Here is a 17,457-nt window from a genome sequence, read left to right as displayed (position 1 = left end):
ATGATTTTATTACTGTTAACACATAAATTGCTTGTATTCTTCGGGGGTTTCTTCCATATCTCTGCTTCTCAGATGTTGATGCTCATATCATCTGATTCAGTAGAAATTGCATAAAATGGTCTAAACAAATTTCAGATAATGGAATTGCGTGTACAGCCCCAGTGGCCTACATGATCTTGAAGTTTCTGCTGATCTCTAACTCCAGCTATACAATCTTAATTGAATAGGTGGGGAAAAGGGACATATTTAAGGTATACAACTCTTACTAAACTCAAGGTCAAGAAAATAATCAGCATAAACTACCTAATTAGCTAACACAACTTTAGCACAAACGAATGTAACCAGAACAGCAATTAAAGTTGTTCATTTCACATTTTTTTGGGAGCCCTACACTAGCCTGGAGCACACTAATTAGCAGCCAGGCCAAGCCCTGTTCAGGAAAGTTGTGACATTTAATGAAGTAATTTGCTGCTGCCATGCTGGCAGATAAAGACAGCTCTTTCCAACATTGCTGGCTGAGCTGCCACAACCATTGCGAGCGCAACGCAGTGTGACAAAGCGGTTTATGTCTCCATCTTGTTGAACGTTTCAAAACAAATCTGTAAGTCTCATCTATATATTCGCCTCACAGAATCTTAGTTTGGAAGGGACCTTCAAAGCTCATCTAATCGAACCCCCCCCCGCCCCCTGCAATGAGCAGGGACATCTTCAACTACATCAGGTTGCTCAGAGCCCCATCCAGCCTGGCCTGGAATGTCTCCAGGGATGGGACATCTACCACCTCTCTGGGCAACCTGTGCCAGTGCTTCACCACCCTCATTGTAAAAAATTTCCTCATGTCTGAATCTCCCTTCCTGTAGTATAAAACCATTACCCCTTTTCCTATCACAATAGGCCTTGTTAAAAAGTCTGTCCCTATCTTTCTTATCGGCCCCTCTTAAGTACTGAAAGGCTGCAATCAGGTCTCTATGGAGCCTTCTCCAGGTTGAACAACCCCAGCTCTCTCAGCCTGTCCTCACAGCAGAGCTGTTCCAGCCCTCTGATCATTTCTGTGGCTCCTCTGGCCCCTCTCCAACAGGTCCATGTCTCAGTGGAAAGACCGCACCGAGCTACCCAAAAGCTTTGCACCCGTGCTGCTGAAAACTGAGATATTCCCGTTTCCTTGCAGAGAGCGGCGGTGGGGATCTCCCGACCATGCCCTCGGGGCTGGCAGAACAACCGGGGCAGAGCCACTGTCTCCCCCGCTGCGAGGGAGCTTCGCATCAGGCGGCCCCTCCCGAGCAGCGCTTGTGCCAGGGCCTGGCCCGCTGCCGCCTGCCCGCGGCACCTCAGCTCCCGCTGCTCTCCGCGGCCTACGCGCGGTGCGGACAAAGAACCGCCATCACCACCCCGCCCGCGGGCGCCGTTAACGGCCCCGGAAGGGCAGGGAGGGTGAGGCGAGCCCCGCCCCACCCGGCGCGACCCCTCCCCGGCGGGCCCCCCGCCCTCCCGCCCGGCGGCCGGTCCGGAGCGCAGGCGCAGCCGCCGCGTCGGGGCGGGGCCGGGCCGAGCGGAGGGGGCGGGGTCGCGAACTCTGACCTCCGGGAGCCGGAGCCGCTGCCGACAAATAAACCCGCCGGAGAGGCCACCGGGCCCGCCAGGTGAGCGACTTCCCGGCAGCGGCCGGACCATGGCGCGGGTGGTGGCCGCGCTCTATCCGTGCGCGGCTGCCGGCCCGCCCAGGCCCGGCGGAGCGCGGCGTGGGGCGCCGCCCGTCCCGCCTCAGGCCTCGGCGCGTCCCGCGGGCGGCTCCGCGCCCCCCGACCTTTCACCTACAGGAACCGCTTGCGCCTCCCGCCGCCCCGCATCCGGGCGGCGCCAGCTGCGGCTTCCCGGCGTTGCGGCGGCTCCGGGCCCTCCTGTCGCGGAGAGGGCGCCGCGGGGGGAGGCGGCGGGTGATGCCACCCTCGTGTTGGGCCCCGACGCCCCCGCCCGGCCCCGCGCAGCCATCTTGTGCCGGGTGCCGCTCTGCGGCCCCGCTGCCCGTGCCGGGGCGAGCCGGGGCGCTGCGTCCTCTCAGCCGCTGCCCCGCGAAGCCCCCCGGGGACGGGGGAGGTGGGAGGAGGGGGCGGCCTGCCGGGGTAGGGTGGGCTTGGTGGTGACGGGCTGGGCCGCCGCTCCCTGGCTGCCTCCCTGGGCTGCCGTGCGCGGCCTCTGCCCTCCCGGGGTGGGGGAGGGTGGCCGTGCCCCACACACCCCTCCGGTCACTTTGTGCCGGCTGAGTCCCATCTCCCCCGGTTCGCTCCGCTCAGACAGCTCTGGCTGGGTTTATTTGGGTTGCGGTAGCATGTCCCGCTAACACCCGCTATTATTGTTGTTGGGGCAGATGGACCTGTCGCTGTTCCTTATTTTGTGTCCTTGGGTGGGGTTTTTTTTCTTCTAAGCTGCGGCATTTGTGGATTCTTTCTTTTCTCAGTGCTGCAGTATATTAAATGTTAAAAGCACAGCCGTGTAGCACATGATGAACTTAGATTTGCACTTTGAAGAGGGGAGATGGCATGTGTTGCGCAAATAAACTTGCGCAACAGGAGAAAAAAGTCTTCTGGTACTGTTTTTACTGCAAGATAAGTGTGTGGATGTGACTCTTGGAAAAACTGAGCGTTCTTCATATGTGAAATCTCTGATCTGAAGCTGCCGGTACCAGCATCAGCAAGGTGGACTTGGGAAAGTGGTGTAGTAAGAGGAGCTGCAACCACACCTCCCATAGAAAATAAGATGGAAGAAAATTCAAGTAGTTTTCTGTAGGGCAGCTTCCTGGTTTTGGAATAATTATGTCAATAGAAATGTAAGTATTGAGGGGAGGCAAAACATCACATTACCATGCTGGATGAGGCAGTGGTCACCTGGGGACTCTTTCTTCTACACTTTGTAATTTTGGATGGCTTTTTCTGTAACAACATTTCTACCTGAAGATAATTCTATAAATATTGCCCCCCACCTGCTTAGTCCATGGTAGCCATTTGTGACATGAGGTGTCCAACAGAGCATTTAGCCCACACCTTGCTCCTTGCTGTAAATCTTTCCTCATGAACACTTGTTTGAGGGAAGTCTTAGGGTCTGTGAAATGTTTGACTGCTTCTGTCTGTAGCTCTTTCTCTGAATGTGTTGCAGACCCTGTCTTACCAGAGGATTAAGTATTTTCATGTGATGCTGGTCAGCTGCATGTGTGCACTTGCATGGTAGTATAAGGACTATCACTGATGTCACCTGGTGGGGTGTACAGTCCTCAACTGCTGCTGCAGTTCATGCAAACTGCTCCAACTGGATGATTGGACACCACTTGCTAAGTCTGTTGCATTCTGCAACAACAGATCAAGATGCTTATTACAGAAAAGAGCTTGCAGTAGATAAATTAACTAGCTTTAACTTACTAATATTTTTTTTTCTTGCTGGAATGTTCTCTTGAAGGGAATAGATTTTGTGGGAGTTCCGATATCTTTAAGAAGAGCCATAGCCTGGGCTAGATTGTGGGGTAGGAGGAGAGACTGTTTGTTTTCAAAACCTACCTTGGTTTTTCTGGCCAGGTTTCTTAGCCTCTGAAGACAAAGCCCTAACTCTGAAGCTGACTCTACTTTGAGGGAAGAGGGTTTGGACCAGATGACCTCCAGAAATACCTTCTAACATTATTTCATTATTACATTCTGTTACTAAAGCTGGGCGGGAATGACATGGGGAACCAAAACCAAAGAAAAACCTGCTGATACTGTAGCATGCAGTTAAAAAGCTCGCATGAAAAATGTAATTGCAGAATGCTTGAAGCTAATGTGCTAGTCCTGTGAAAACTGGCTTTCCTCTATAATGTGAAATCTAAATATTTACACTGGTAAGATTAGTTTGCTTGTTCCTTATGCTGATACTCAGTTTTCATTTTGATTTATTGTGTGCTCATTGTATTATGCAATTAAAGTTTGTGCAGCCAGTGAAATTGCTGAAATTGCCTTACAGTTTGTGAAGGAAAGCGGTCTCCCTAAAGTAACCTGTGTCTGATGTCTGGGTGAAAAAACCCTGGAAAAAGAACCACAGTAGCCCTTGCTTAAAGTAGAGAGTTTAACTGTATATAAGAAATAGAGCAGTGTTAAATCTTTAACTTGTACATGTTTCTTCTGCTTGCAAAGTGCAGCTCTCAGCTGGCAGCGCTGCAGCTGGCAGAGGGTATGTGTGCCTTTCCTGCTGGAGCAGTTTTAATAGTAAGCTTTGCTAACCTGAGTTTTGTTTGATATCAGGTCAGGCAGCTCTCCTGTGAGAATCTGCTTTCCCAGACCTGTGGGGGTATCAACATCCCCTGTGAGGCAGCGGGGGGCAGCTGGGGTGGGCATGGAGGCCGCAGGCTCTGGCTGGCACAGCTGTCTGCCTCTGCTTTTGGTCACACACAGGCTGCAGTGTGCAGCCCGCCAGTGACCATCAGGGAAAACTAAACACCACATAAGTTACTGTCTGGTAATCTTTTCACATTGTTTTTCCTCAGTGCCATTTCAAGCTGCTTTTAGCGCTCTGAATTTGTGCCTGTATATTATTGGCATACGGTAAGTTGCTGCAAAACTGAATTCTATCAGTGTGAGAATGATGGATAACACTGCAAAGGTGCAGTTAATCAAGTTCTTTGGTGTATTCAGAGCTCTCCATATTCTTACCCTTCAGTCAGCAGTTTCTGATTCCAGAGATTACTGCATTGGGTAGTACTTGCCAAACTCGTAAAGCAACAAAGGATTTCTCTTCCGAAGAATCAGACTCTTAAAATGTGCTTTGCAGGATTTGATCAGCTTGCTCTTAGATCTGTAGTTATAAGTGCATTATAAAATCTTATAAATGTTCCAAGATTTTATAACAATACAGGCACTAATCAATGCATTCATATTACTCAGTGGCAAATCATAACTTTGGGTTCTTCAGCTGTGGTTTTCCTGATTTTGATGTCTGAATATTTTTTATGTACCTTAGAAAACCAGGATTTTCTGCAGCATGTTTGATGCTTCTCTACAGTGTCCTAAATTGCTAATTTTTAAAATTTACTTCATGATACCATCAGTGTTAGGCATTGGACTCAACAATCTTAAAGCTCTTTTCCAACCAAAATGTCCAGTTCTGAGATTGGAAGGTTGCTTGTGCTGTCTGAGCAAGTCCCTGTGTATCTCAGGATGCAATGTAAGGAAGTGCATTCCTTCCTGAAAATCATGGTCTCAGAACTGCTGTTCTGTATCAATATTTAGATTAATTTTGTTGGTTTGGCCAGGCCTTCTCTGAAAGGCTGTTCAAGTTTGTTTAACTTAAATTACTTTTGTTAAACTCAATAGTAAGACAGGCTGGACTAAGATAAATATTTGACTACTTTTGTAGGAAGTTAAACCAGAAACTTGAAAAACATAAACCACCAGAAAACTAAAGCCAAACCCTCTGCTATTGTCCTATTAGCTATAATTAGTGATTATTTCATTCCAAATAAGATGAGGTTGCTGTTTAGAGCTTAGAAGTGACTTTTTGGTGTGAAAACTGTCCCGTTTGTTTTGGTGATATGTTTTCTTCAAACTATTAGCAGGACAGTGTAAGTGTCAATGTGACTGATGTATTCACTGTGGACTGACTTAATCTGAATATTTTTTCCAGAGTGCTTTAAAAAACCCACACACATTAGCAAAATCTAATCCTGTGGAGTTGATAAAGGGGAAAAAAAAAAGGGGAAGAGGTGGGTAGTGATATTTATAAAGATATTTTTGTCTGAAACCATGTCAACACTGATTTATGGGAAGGATGTGTATGCAACACAAGGGTTTTTCTGAAGGAAGTTGCTGTGGATGTGAACATGTGCAAGTTGTAAGGACAGAGTGGTTAGTAGCACTGTTGAACAGGTTGGAGAGTCCTTTTCATAGTTACACCCTCATGTATCAGGTCCTTTGTCTGTGGCTGTAGTTCAGTGAATGCTCTGAACAGTCACGTCACACCACACCTATATGGACAATTTGGTGTCATACATAAGCTGATTTAACAAATATGGGCCTTTCCAAAAGAAATTGTCTTATTTCTGCTTCTGCCTGCTTTTCTTGTGTTATGTATAGCAATTATTAGCTGCAGGGTGAATAAGTTCAGAAGACAAGCTTACCTTACAACTACACAATGATGAGGTCAAATGCAGAGGGGGACAAAGCTGTCAGCCAGGAATGGGGCTGCTCCTCTTTGTGACATGCTGTAAGTAGACCATAGTGGATGTAATGCCTCTCTGCATTTGGAAAGAAAGGTTTACACTCAGGGTGCTGTGTTAGTGTAATCTTTGTGTGCCAGGTAGAAGAACAGACCTGGCTGAACCTCATCCAGCGAAGGGGCAAGTCTTCAGTCAGATGAATGCTTGCTCTGATTCATTGTGCTCATACAGGGAACCAATTTGGTGGGGTTTTTTTCCTCCTATAGCAGTGCAGGATTTTGCAGGTTTTGGGTGGAGATGCAGGCTGTGGGTGACATCCCACAGGGCAGGGTGACACGATGACATGGCTGTTTCCTTACCTTGCTCTGGCATGTAGCCAGCACTCTGTGAGTGGGCTCAGCTTGCACAGCCCCCTTGCCTCCTCCTTTCTTTCACCTGCTGATTGTGAGGCTGGTGAGCTGAATCAGCTCTGTTCAGGCAGGTTCAAGAGATGTCGTGATAAAAGCAACAGGAGCCCAGGGGTAAAAGTGAGACTGTCCATTTGGTGGCTCAGAGTCTAAGAATGACTTGGCAGTCTCCTGAAAATTTATCCTAGCAATTGTGTTTTCTCACCTCTCCTCCCACTGTAGCACTCGCATGAAAAAGCAACAAGAGCAATGATTCTAAACTAATAGTACAGGCATGCCTGCTAATGCATCTCTTTATTGCTGTGTGCCTTTTAATTATCCCTTGCGCTTTTACAAGCATCTCATCTTGCCTGCAGGTTTAGCTGCTTCGGTTTCCTATGATTATCTGTCTCTTACATATGTACTCTCTAAATCTTGATGCCATGCAGATTTAATAAACAGTAACTGGGTATCAGGAGTCACATAAATATTCCTTAGTTCATTGATACAGAGAATATTACTCCCCTAAGTCTGCCAACTGTTCTACTATCTTGAGCAATATGGCTTATAGAATGATAATCCTAGAATAGCTCATTCAGTTTGCCATGTTCATTGAGCTTTTCTTGTATGAAGCATTGAGCAGAGTGGTGTCATTTGTTTCACAAATGTGTTTGGTTTCCTTGGCTTAATATCTATAAAGCATTGCAGAATACTGTTTGGAAACATAAAGAAATCTTAGTGCTTAAAACAAGTAACAGAACCTCTTAACTCTAGCACTTTTAATCTTAGAGGGATTGTTAAATGCTTTTTATTTTATGTGTAGGTATTTATTAAACAAGTTCAGCACAGGTTATGCTGAATTCTTAATTAGTACATGGTGAGTTTGAGAATAGAAATGAGGACTAGTTTCCGTTTTAAGGTACAGAGCAGCTGTAAACCCAGTGTGATGACCTGAACTAAAATAGCGTATCCTTCATTCATCTTCTGGAATCTGTTGCGATAATTTACTGTTGAAGCAGTATGACTATAAAGATTAAGACAGTTTCTTCTAAGAGGGAATACTTTTCCTGTTAGCTCCTTTCGAGCTTTCCTAAAAAGTCATGTCAATCTTCCTGTTTTTCTCTTTACTGTGATATCCAGAAAGTTCTTATGTAACTTCATTAGTTTAAATGTCCATCTGATCTTCTGCAGGTGGATTTAATCTAGGAAAGACTCTGTATTAATACCCATTCCATACATATACATAGTCATTACCAGAATTCTATATTCCACGGTCATTACGCATTCCATATGTAGAGTCAAACTGGTTTGACAGTACCAGCAGGTTTAACTTAGACTACTCAAATTTTACAAGCATCACTTTGTACAACTACACTGCCCAGGGTTATGGCATTTTTTGAAAGTCACCTGAAGATCTCTGGAGTGGGCAGAGTTTTCTCTTATTGTATCTTCATGCTGATGCAGTTTGTTCATACTCATTTAAAGGGTGTCAAATCAGAATCGAAGTACTTCATAGCTGGGCAGGTATACCAACAGTGCAAGGTAATAGAACAAGAGATGTTAGTTTATATCTAATGGAGAGTCCAAACATGAAGAAATATTCTTCCTGCTACTTCTTTTAAAGTTCTTGGTTTGCACCAATATAATATTTGAAACAGTATAAGTAGGAAGTTCCTACTAGGAGAGCTAAAATTGTGTAACTTTTGTCATTGGAGAAGGGTGTGAGTTAAACACTGATGTCTTCTGAGTATAACTGTACTAGTGGAGAGGTTACTAGTGGAGACTTTTGATAACCGGCCCTCAAATCTGCTGGCTGTTCTTGTGGGGAAGTTTCCTAACCCATTTCAATTGAAGTAAGCCAAAAACCATTTTAAAAATATTTTCTAAGTTATTTCAACTAAAACATTGGGAAAACTCTAGCACATAAAAACCAAGGAAGAATTAAAGAAGAGTGGTTGAAATAGTGCAAGCTTGTGAAAGTTTTGCACTAACACAGTGGCTCATGGAGTGCTTGTCTAAAGTAGTGATGGAAAACTATTGGCAATGATGTCAGGTTCAACACCAACAAGTTCAGGCTAAGACTGATGATAGTGATGTATTTAAAAATGACTACTGCCAAGAGGGCTCACTAAGTCATTTACTACTAGTGACATGAACTAACAGTATTTACATAGGATTTACATACAGGAAGAGATTCTGCTTTCATTTCCTTTGAGTGTGAAGGTTGAAGAGAGATGCAATAAATGCATTTAAAGTAACACAGAAGGGATTTAATATCCGTCTTTTGTCAAAATGCCTGCTTTTAGATACTGCTTCTGGTAAATTGGGTTGGGGGATTGAGGTTTTGAAAATAAGAGACAGATATCTAATTTTGCCTCTCTGTGAGTTAGTTTTTCAAAAGTTTTTTAAAGAGCTTCATTTCTTTTTAAACTGTGTAGGAAGTAATAATGTCAAGCACTCAAGAAATAACTTTGAAAACAAATGCAGTTATTATACTTGTAAAGTAGGTCTAATCACTATAAATACAGATATAAATATTTGTGTTACTCTATACATACAGCAAGAGGAGCTTTACTGTGTTTGGTATCTTCTAAGAAAGGGCTTTTTCCCTGGCCCCAGATATCTACCACTAATGGGAAGATACACAAATGGATCATCACAGACTGAGGGAGTACAAAGGTACAAAAGTGGACAGTTGGAGAGGCAGTGATATAATAATGTTGACAGTCTAAATGTTGTCAGTTTTGACATTGTTGTCAGCAACATATTTCCTCTAAGACAAATTAAAGGAAGGTTATGTGTTTGTTATGTGTAGTTTTAGAAAGAGTGTTTCCAGTCTTAATGGCCCATCTGCAAAAAGTTGCAGAAGGAAGTAGGGGCCTAAGCAGTCAGCAGTGTCATTAGCTAAATGGTCATGGGACAAAGCATTTCTTATTGCTTAATTTTTCAGAACCTTCATGGTAAAAGACAAGGGTCTTAAGTCTTATATAAAAGTGGGGAAACCAGTGGAGCAATTAAGCAATAATTTCTATAAGCAACTATAGACTCACTGGTTGAAACAATGAGCAAAGAAAATAATTTTTTGCAAGAGTATTCAGAGTGAGATATGGATGAGGCAAAATTTAAGTGAGCAGTATTTGCAAACAGCTCAGTGCTTGATATATTGGCAAGAGCATTGGCTCTCCTCCTCCCCCCTTTTAGAGTAATAATATAAATATAAAATTACTGTTCTTGTATTTGTGGGACATGATAAAGAAGATCCTGAAAGTACATGCAATTTTTTTCATGTTGTATTCTCTGGTCTCTTTTAGAGTTCCAGTTCTTGTCCCTTCATTGTTTTAGGTAACTAGAAAAGTGTTAATGTGATTAGCATACATTAACATCTGGATAAAGTTTGGTTTATCTTGATTTATCTCATTCCCTATGGAAGCAAAGCGTTCTTAAGGAAGACATCAATTATTTGACTCATTCTACTTCTTTCCTATACTAGCAATAAAAAACATTTCTCATGTGTTGCATGATTCGTGCTTTGAAGGTGTGTGGCGTATTTGGACAAGTGTGGAAAAAAGAATCATCTCTGTAATCAAGAAGATTCACGTTAGATGAGAACACCTTGAAGGTTGCTGCCAGTTATTGAAGACTGTGATGGTAGTTAAATCTTTTTATTTACTGGGAAATGAAGGTTTGTTTTAAAGTGTTTAAGGAATATTTGCTGATTTCAGAAAGCTCTGAGTTCAGAATAAATTGATCATTTCACATGAAACAATTCAGTCTTTGGGAATGTTGGCTGGAGTAACTCAGGGGAAAATACACCTTTTAAAACATGACAAATGTGCTAAATTTGTAAGTTTGCATAATAGAAGAGAAAACAACTAAAGCATTTTTTCCACTTAATTATTTGCAGGGATCTCTAAAGAGCAATTAAACATACCTGATGTGAAGTTTAGCATAGATATCTTAGATAAGCAAAAGGTGAACTACATAATGTTTTACATCTGTCCCAAAGTGAGCTTAGAGTTTTTTGATGGCCAGTTCTCCTTGGTGTGTCCTGCCCCGTTGTCCACAGTGTCAAGATGCGCAGCCTCACAGGTGGCAAGGAAGGAGGAAGAGGCTTGAAAGCGAAGGCAGCCCTGCTGTTCTGCACAACTGCAAGTGGAGCCTGTCTGACTCCACAAGGAACAGCCTCAGGCAGCTGGATGGGCCAAAAACAAGGGGTACAGTTCCATAGCGCAGTTAACCAGAATTATCAGCTCCCCACCAACAACAATGGAAAGAGAGGTTTGCTTCCTCCTTAATCTTCCCTTTTGTGGATCCCTCCCTTGACCTATATCACAGTCTCCCTTTTCTCTGCAGTGGAATGAATCTGACCTCAAAGTAAATTAGTTCAGTGTGCTTATCTAAAAGATGTTTGCATTTCTAGCGAGTTAGTGTTCTGTCTTTTTAGTGAGTTGAGTTTTCCTTGTGTGTGGTCAGTATCACCACAGCTTGATCAGGTTGAACAGGACCTTCTCCCTGGGGGTGAGCTGTAATTCTGTTTAAACTGCCTTTGAAACTATGCCCTGACTCTACAAATAAGAGGTTTCTGCCAGTTCCGTTCCTTGAACTGCCTCCTCAGGGCATTACGTGAATGCCAGCACAAGAAGAGATGAAATAATAAAGCAAAAATGGGGAATGGGATGAGAATGCCTGTTTCAGCAGTTGAGCTGTGGCATGAAATGCTGCCTGGAAGTTCATCAGTTAAAAATTGACATTGGTGTGCTTTTTCACTGGTATACATGTTCTTCAGAACAAACTCACATGGTATATTGTAGGTTATTTAAGGCATTTCAGTACATAACACCATTGTTACAAACACTGTATTTGTCAATTGGTGCCCTGGTGTTTAGGGATCACTAAGTTAAATAAAGCAACAGTGCAGAAGAACCTACTACTGAATGTTTGTGCAACTTGAAATTGCAAAAATTGTCAAAATATAAAATAATGTGATTATCTGTATTTTTTTTTTTGCCAATAATACTCTTTAATTTCACATTACAAAAAAAAAAAAAGTATATATAAAACAGAAGGGAATAATCCTATAAAATGTATCACCTTTTTGTTGTATGTAATTACAAGTCACTCTGGTTACAGAGGATGTGTTTGCAGTGCAAGAAGTTGTGCAGCAGTGTGAGCCACAGCCTTGCTTAGGCCATATCAGGTAAATGAAGGAGGAACCTGATTTTCATCAGCCTTTATTTTAGAGTGTAGTTGAGCATGGCATTTGCAAGTGTCAGAGACACTAATCGTTCACAGTTTGTTTCTTAAAGCCCATGGAAATTCCACCTCCTTGGGCCAAAATTAAGGTTATACTCTTTAAAATCTCTGATATGTGGGGAAGGACCTCAGTGCAGCTCCTGACACACTCCTGGCTTTCACCCCACTTACCATGTATGCATGACCGAGGTGCTGTTGAGTCAGTTGCAGAGCAGCACTCTTTACTGCGTGGTGTTTTAGCAGAAATGGTAAAGACAAGCTTCAGAACAAAGTGCTAATCTCTGGTGATCTGACAACCAGTTCAGAAGTAGCTTATCCACACATACATTTCAAAGGACATGATGTGAGGGAGGATTTAGTAGAGCATTCCAAGCTATGCTCCTCTGCTTATAAGTGCTGTGACAGTCTGGCCAGTGTTTCAGATGAATCACCTGCTTCTGAGAATTTGAAGCAGTGCTTTGCTTGCTAGCAAGAGCCATAATGGGACTGACTGCCAAGGAGTATTAATTTGCCAGTTGTTGTTTTGTACACAGAGGAATTTCATCTGCTGATGGGAAGCCAGTGTAAGATCCTATTCTCATAGTCAGTATAACTTCAGACATCAGGCCTGATGTACATCGTTCTTAAGAAGTCACTGTGTTTAAAAAATTAATATCACCAGCAGGATGTGTAGGCGTTTATCCATTTTAAACAGCCTTAGTTTAGTTTTGTTTACAAGCTTGTTTCACTATAGAAGTTTAAAAATGTGATGTTGCGATAGTGTGAATGTACCAGTACATTTTATATCTATAACAGGACAGTTTCCAACTTAACCCCGAGCTTTTAAACTTAGCAATTTGTGAGTCAAAGGAATTAAAGTGTTACAGCTTCTTTGTAAATGAGTGTATCAGTATTTATAACTCAAGAACTTCACACCTGCAATATATCCTCAAAAATATGTAATCACAAGCTCAATACCCTTAAAAGCTGAATTCACAATGAAATAAATAAGGCTTTACCAGAACGATGGTGCTTCACACCAAAAAACTTAACTATATGTTTTTTATATATTATTATTTAGTCATGGTTTTGAATTACAAAACTTCAACACAAAAATAGGAAGAGCTAATATTGTCTTCCTTTTGTTCAAGTGATAGGTTTTCTCAAAAGAATCCAGTAGGATTAAAGTCACATCAGAAGAGATTTCAAATTGCAGAGTTCTAATGCATACACGAAAAACCAGAAAAACTGAGTACACTCTCCCAATGCATCAATTACTGTTGTAAACCCTAATTAAAAATCTGCTGTCATAGGTCTTTCATAACATAGCAGTTGTCAGTTGGTAGAGATATGAATTGTATCTAGGAAACAACCTAGTTGTTGTGTTAGTGAAAGGGTTTTTTTTTATCATTGTAAACGTATACAAACAAATGCTGTCACTTCAGTTACCCACTTAAGTCCAGAAATTGCTGTCCTTCTGTGGTGGTTGAGACACTCAATGATGGACACTTAAGTGTTTGATACACTTTTTTGAGGGATTTTTTTTTTCCTGAGCGCTGTGCTATTTACGAGTACTTTTCTAAAGATCATAGTTGTTGAGAAATACCTCCTTGAAGGTGCTTTGAATGGAGAGGTGAGATTCTTCAGGTACAGAAATAGCTGGGTTTGAAAACTCTTGTCAAGACAGGTTTCTCTTTCTTGGTTCTAACAATCACATTTCAAAGAAAATCTTTTTGACCAATGAAATTATTCTGATTGGGAAAGGATAAAAGCATCACTTGTTTAGGGAATATTAAATATTAAGGGAATATTAATATTTGGGAATATTTCAAATATAGGGAATATTTCAAAGTCCATTGTAATTTCATTAGGTTAAATCATCACCTTTAAAGCAGTTTGATTCTAAACAATTTCTCAAAGGATTTCCTTACCAGTGCCCTCTGGGTTTTATTAATTTTGCTTATTTTGGGGGCATCTAGACTGTATTGTCACAATTGAGTACATCTTGGAGCTTGTGTTTGAGTAACACTAATCTGTTCCAAATTCCTTCTTAATTTTTTTTTCTCATCTTTAATATAGGATTCCTGCAAAAATAATACAACAGCAAGACAGGGACTCTCTTTTAGAGAGCTTCTTCATCTACTCTTAAAACAGAGTATACTTACATTGCTCCTAACAGCAAAAAGAAAGGATGCCTGTGGCAAATTCTGGATTGAGAGCTGAGGATTTTCAATAGTTTATTAGCATTGTTTGATAACACTGAATTAATAATGTAAAAATACCTGCTCTCATAGCCATTCATCTTGGTCACAAGAGAGAAATCTTGTTGCAGACAGGTGTTAGCACTGATACAGATTTCTGTCATAACCAATACAAGCTCTCCTTTTGTTGGTGGTGGGGATTTAGCAGTACAGCAAATAAAACAAAGCCCAACATCTCAGAGACAAGACACCATTTACCTCTGTGTTGGGACTTGAAAAATTCAATATCTGTTTACTGGAGGACTAAGATCTATGCAGAGGTTGGAAAGTCTGTGCTGAAGAGTATTTCTGCTAGAGAATATGAGGGCTTGCTCATGGGTGTGAAACTTCAATAATTGCACTGCTTTCCTTGCATTATTTTTTTAAAGTAGCTTTGGCTGTTAAGGTGATCATGATTAGAAAATCATACCCTTCCTAGAAATAGTGTGTAAGGCAAGAAGAAAGATCCCTGTCAGTCTCCTAATTATACAGTACTTTAACTTATGGACCAGAAGTCTCTCCTAGGCCACTTCATCATCGCCTGTTTTGTCCTGTGTCTGTATGTTGCTTTGTTTCATCATTTGTTTCTTGTTTCTTCAACAGGTTCATCTGTAAGATCCAAAAATAAGTGTGTCTAAGCTTCAAGGTTCATCTCACAGCAATTTGTAGAGCTGTGGGAAAGTATGGGAGACTTAAGATGATGTAAATTGCTGCTGCTGTGGAAAAAGGTGTGATCTACAGTTCTCCCCACTACCAGTACAGCAGTGGTGTTTGCATGGCAATATAGCAAGTGCAAGTCATTCCCTGGGCTGAGAACTAACACAGACAAAAGTAAAGCTTTGCTGCTGGCTGTGAAGTCGCAGATGTACCAGTGCTGGCACCGGGGAGAGAGGCTGGAAACTCAGGCCAAGAGACAGGTTGGAGCTAGCCCTTTTGTGTCAGAATGCTTTTGAATAAGGTAGTAATGAGTCTGCAACATTAAAAAGAAAATATCTTTGTTTCTTCTTTCTTAAGACTGTGGATGAAGTACTCATGGAGGCTTGGAGAAATCAGCTCTCTCCATCTGTCATTTACTGAGTTTGTGGCAAAAATATTACTGTGTTGATAAAGTAATTGTATGACATAGAACATTAAAGAGAATCTTTATAATTTTGCAGTGCCACAGATATGATAGGCAAGAATTTTCTTTATTCTTCATGCCTGAGTCAATTTATTTAAAAGTTATTTTCCAGATCTTGCCTCCTGTGCAAGTTCAGTATTTGACTGCAAGCTTTTACTAGATGAACAATAAAGTAAGCTTTTCACTCTACTGTATTGTTCATTTCCATGTGCTGCTGAGTTGGTGCAACACGGCTACAGCAGTAATAATTATTATTTGGTATTCTTGTTGGAACATGCCAGTTCTGCAGGATGAAACACTGAAAGTTTTAGAAAAGCATAAAATAAAGTAGCCACAGGCTCTGTCGGTGAACACTACTAAAATTAAGAAGGTCATAATCATACTTGGTTCTGGGAAGGATTATAGACCTGGCTTTTCTGGTGGGAAAAGGGTATTGATGTAGTCTAGTTTCTTTTGGGAAAATAGTGTAGAAAATGCTAGAGACAGTGACTGCAGAATGGAAGCTGTTACTGCTGTCTCGAAATGCTGACACAGCTGAACATATATTCTCCATAAAATTGGTTTAAGCCGTTCAAAATAAACTTTCTTGTGCATAGGTCTTTACGCTAGACATGCAGTGAAGTAAAACTTTAAAATTAGATAGTCGTTTATTGTGTCCTTGAAAATATCTGCATGGTAGACCTGTATGGAAGCAGTCAAAAGATTCTGGAAGCAAACTGCTTTCAAAATTCTGCGGATTTTTTGTAATGGCAAGAAGCTCATGTTGTTTTGGTAGCTAAGCAAGTAGTGCACTTTTGAGTTGTAAAATATTCCATGTGGGAAGTGACATCAGGCGGTATTTAGTCCAAAACCCCACTGAAAGTGGGGTTCAGATCAGACTAGAAGTTTAGCATTTTACTGTTTATTCTTCATTTTTGCAAAATATCATATGCACAATATTTCTGATACATCAAGTTGTCATGAAGCAGTAAGAACTTCCTCTGAAATAACTCTTTGCAAAAAGTACATCTCCTACCCAGAAGTGTGTGTGTCTTACTGAATAGTTTTCTAAATTGCTTTTAAGACATTCAGCTTTTCTTTTCAGCTTTTCTCTTTTTCTTGTCTTTTTTTTTTTCCTTTTTTTTAATGAAGCAGTACTGATTTCTGGCACTATATGTGTAAACTGCCCTATTTTGTTGCAATACGTTGTTAAAAAAGGAAAACATCTGATAGAATACACTGGCTGACTTGAAAGTGCTCCTTGAATAGTGGTTGTGCTGCAGCTCGCTGTGTGCAGACCTGGGCTAACAGGGTGCTCCTGCAAGGGTGTTGACATTTATTAGATCTTTTAACAAAATAATGCTTTTCAACATAAGCTTCAGCCTCAAATGTTTTTTGTGTATACCTTTTCTCTTAATTTAACTAACAGTGCAGCATGCTGGTGGGTGATCAAGAATGGTCTACAGTGCCCAAACATTTCTATGGTGTTCCCTTGCACCCGTCCGTCAGGGTTTAGTGTAGCACTGTGCTCACTTCCAGGGCCTGCAGTTCTTGCTCTAGTCAAGAGAGATCTTTTTTCCCAATTGTAAGAGCAGAATGAGCTTCAAAACGAGTTAACATTTTTATTTGCATAGTCGATTGGGAAAGCTTAGAAATCAGTGGGGTAGGACACAGTTTCTAGGAGTTGTAGCAAAGTTAAGGAGTGAAAACCAACTAGCCATATATGTGGCTTTTGTACGTATGGAGCTACTTTCATTAGTATTCTGCCTTTTAGTATGCTCAGAGAGCATCATTCCAGCTTATTGAATAAATCTTTTACACCATGTAAAAAATCCTTTATACTGACACCATTTATTCTTAATACAGGAATACGTGTGTTGGTATTAAACATCTTTAGAATTTTGTCTGCAATGAGGAGTTGGTGTAACCCGAGTACATTGTGTATTGGAAACAAGGCAAATTTAGTACATAGACAAAATCCTTTAGTGTAAAAGTACGGTCTTCATTCATGTAAAAAGTACGTATTTCAGTGTTTATAATACAGCTTTTGTCAGGACGATTGTTTATGGTGCTTCGTTATCTGTGTATGTTCCTTTTAAGTACTGCCTAATGAATATTTGTAAATCAATACCCAAACAAACAAGGCATACATCTGAATACTTTATAGTGCATTCATGAAGTAGTGTCTGTTAAATCCTACAGAATTCTTCTTATGAAGATTTGGATTTCTTATGCTGCAACTGCAGTATTGCTAACAAAACAGCATCTTTTCTTAAACATCTTTTTTCTGCCTCCCAAGTGGTTCCCCTGTTAAATACAAAATTCACC

General features: G+C 41.4%; 1 protein-coding gene across 16 annotated transcripts in view; it reads left to right on the top strand.

Moving 5' to 3' along the window:
• The first annotated feature begins 1,419 nt into the window (after positions 1 to 1,419).
• The window catches only part of NR2C1 (nuclear receptor subfamily 2 group C member 1), a 57,513-nt gene continuing 41,475 nt past the window's right edge, over positions 1,420 to 17,457 (top strand). For 4 of the 16 annotated variants that reach the window (XR_010468395.1, XR_010468394.1, XM_065043194.1 and 1 more), the window contains exon 1: positions 1,494 to 1,640. The gene's annotated coding sequence lies outside the window, so the exon portion shown is untranslated. The other 12 variants (XR_010468378.1, XR_010468377.1, XM_065043087.1 and 9 more) reach the window with 9 other exon arrangements.

Source organism: Columba livia, chromosome 1 (genome assembly GCF_036013475.1).
Source record: "Columba livia isolate bColLiv1 breed racing homer chromosome 1, bColLiv1.pat.W.v2, whole genome shotgun sequence".
Lineage (NCBI taxonomy): Eukaryota > Metazoa > Chordata > Aves > Columbiformes > Columbidae > Columba > Columba livia.
The sequence above is the reverse complement of the archived record's forward strand: the minus strand, read 5'-3'. Positions and strand labels throughout refer to the sequence as shown.